Consider the following 3,041-nt stretch of genomic DNA (forward strand, 5'->3'; position numbering starts at 1 on the left):
TCTCAGCATCAGTGTTCATCCTTACAAAACCATTACTTTATGACTTAGAAAAGTGACTATCATAGAAGATGAAATCGTAGGCGCTTCAGGTCCAAAGAACGTGAACGTTATGCAGGTAACTTAAAAGAGTAACAAGAAAATAGATGTGTTGACCTATTGTAAAGGTACTGGAACTACACTAAAATAAAATCATGAGATGTTTGGCGACTTACAGCTGTAAATATAAGCACATTCCTCGTTGTAGTTGTAAAATGCCTGACGGAACAGGAGCAGACCTATATGCTAAAGCATGAGAGAAACGAGCAAGTAATTACTAACAGGGGAGAGTGGACAAAAAACACATTCAATTACTTACAAATCTTTTGGTTGAGAAGCTGCATGAAATGTAAAACGATATGCTACGGGTTGAACAGAGGTAGAAATACTTATATCATTTACAATGAACAAAAAATATCTTTTACAATATATTTGGTTTAAAAACAACGAATTAATACTGAAAAGGCACACGATAAAAAAATGGCTAAAACTAAAAAACTAAAAAAAAAAAAAAAACTTAACGGGAAGATCTTTGGACCAAATTCTATTCAATTACTGCACAAAGCAAAAAGTTGGGATTTTACTTAACGAACTAAGTCATTCCAGTTTCCGTGCGGGGGCGTCTCAAGGACGCTGTTCCTCCAGCCCACAGATTTTGGAAAAAAATGCCTCGAGTGCGCACACTCCACATGCAACTGGGAAACTCATTGCTTTCACAGTCTGTTTCCCAAAGCACTATCACCAAACACACACGCGCACGCGCGTGCGCCGTTAGTCACTGATACATATCCTTCAGAGAGGTCCTTCCCTTCCAAATACCATTCACCTCTTCGGGCACAAACGAGCACCCCTGGATTGCATGAACGGGGGAAACGATTCCGACGCTTCATCCCACTGAAGAGAAGACACGACGTAGGATTAATACAGAGTATTAATCCTGACGCGAAGAAAATGCCTCGCCTATACGGCACGGCATTCGATAAGACATGACTAACTGTTCCTCTCATAATGACAAAAAAAAACTTCCGTCCCCTTTCGTGGGACTTGGAGCGCGCAGGCACGCCGGCACGTACGTACACTAACACACCTCTTCGACCTTTTCAAGCTGTGGGATAATAATGATGATGGCTGTGCGCTGGGTTCCCATGAAATCATAATAATAATACTGTAACGAGAGAGAGAGAGAGAGAGAGAGAGAGAGAGAGAGAGAGAGAGAGAGAGAGAGAGAGAGAGAGATTCATAATAACCAGAATACTAGTAATTTGCGCTCCTTTTTGACACTAACTTGCTTTAAAGTTTATTAAGGGATTTCTTGTTTTTTTTTCTTTTCTTTGTCAAGGAAGGAAAAACATAATGCTTTCAAACACGGCACTGACTTGACCTCCGGAGGGATGAGAAGGACTTATGGAGGTAAGAAGCTACACTACCACGGGGGGCTTAGTAGAGGATGCGCGAGTCTGTTTATGTGTTTTGGATGAATTTCCAAGTGGTGGGGTGAAGGGGGCAAGCTCCGCAAAGCTTAATATTGATACAAGAGGAGATTAAACTGGGGTTGTTTCTTCCACATAATGAATGATTATGACCGGGTGTTCATCAAAGGCATTAAGAGAATCTCTCCTCTAGGAACAAAGAGAGTGGGAAAACCAGAGAGAGAGAGAGAGAGAGAGAGAGAGAGAGAGAGAGAGAGAGAGAGAGAGAGAGAGAAGTTAATTAAGAGACAAAAGAAATGTTGACACCAATGCAAAACGCACAGAGAAACGGAAGCTCTTCAGGACCCTGGCGCATTTGTACAAAGTCTTCCTCTGCCATTCATCATCTTGAAGCGGCATCTGGGGCATCGTCCTCTCCCACCCGGAGGACAAAAACAGGCTCGGGTATCAGGTCGAAGGCACATGACGGCACACAACCGAGACCAACGAACTGACGACAAGCCTTCAAAGCCATTGACCTCAGCGCCACATCCATCTTCTCTTCCTTCGCCCTCAGGGGATATCCTAGGCGGAAGGGCACGGCGGAACGGGTGCTCGTTCTTTCCAACGCGGTAAAACACAACTCAAGTCGAACTCGGTGAGAAGCAAAGCCGGTGGAATACAGTTCCACCTTCCTCTCTCTACAATTTTTCTTCTTCTTCTTCTTCCAAGTTCAGGGTCACATATTGTTCGTCGGGTGTCTTCGAGTGCCTGGTCCCGTCGTGACCTCGGCAGAGACCTTTCCCATCGCGTTCAATTTTCTCTCTCTCTATCTCCCTCAGTTTTGGACGCAACGCCACTTTTTTTTTCTTTGTTTACACTCACAAGCCGACTAAGAGCACCAAAGAATGATCTGAATCTTTTCCTTCACTAGATGCATTCTCTAAATGAAGTCCGCTGCTTTCTACGAGTTATAGGTAAATGAGTATCAGATATATATATAAACTATTCTCTATGCCTACATAATTATATATATATATCTTTTGTAAGTATTACTCTCTTCTTTCTTACATGTTAATGTTTGCCACTCACTGGTACTGTATACGCGAATTTAGGAATATATGACTGCTACTCTGAGGTGTGATCTGTAAATGAGAAAAGAAAAAATCACATTAACTGATTATCCAAAGTCACAAATACAATTCGGTAATAACTTTATGTGATACAGTGTTTCAACATGATGATCATATTAGATTATTACGTAAAGGCCATTACTGTAAAACAAATATTCATGTATTTGTGTATGTATGTATGTGTATGTCTCTGTGTGTGTATGTATATATATATATATATATATATATATATATATATATATATATATATATATATATATATATATATATATATATATATATATATATATATATATACGGGACGACGAACTTATTATCAACTAAAAAATTCCCCTTCGGTACCATATATGAAAATATATTATTTCCGAGGTAGAGCGAATTGGATATTAAAGGACGTTTGTAGCTTAATGCTTGTATATGAATCTCGGTGATGTGATAAAATTCATTCATGTAAATATATATA

General features: G+C 39.9%; 1 protein-coding gene across 5 annotated transcripts in view; it reads right to left on the minus strand.

Moving 5' to 3' along the window:
* Positions 1-2,152: 2,152 nt before the first annotated feature.
* The window catches only part of LOC136836297 (uncharacterized), a 21,128-nt gene continuing 20,239 nt past the window's right edge, over positions 2,153-3,041 (minus strand). For all 5 annotated transcript variants that reach the window (XM_067100399.1, XM_067100400.1, XM_067100401.1 and 2 more), the window contains exon 6: positions 2,153-2,590. The gene's annotated coding sequence lies outside the window, so the exon portion shown is untranslated. The remainder of the gene's footprint in view (positions 2,591-3,041) is intronic.

This window comes from Macrobrachium rosenbergii, chromosome 56, assembly GCF_040412425.1.
Source record: "Macrobrachium rosenbergii isolate ZJJX-2024 chromosome 56, ASM4041242v1, whole genome shotgun sequence".
In the NCBI taxonomy this organism is placed as follows: Eukaryota; Metazoa; Arthropoda; class Malacostraca; order Decapoda; family Palaemonidae; genus Macrobrachium; species Macrobrachium rosenbergii.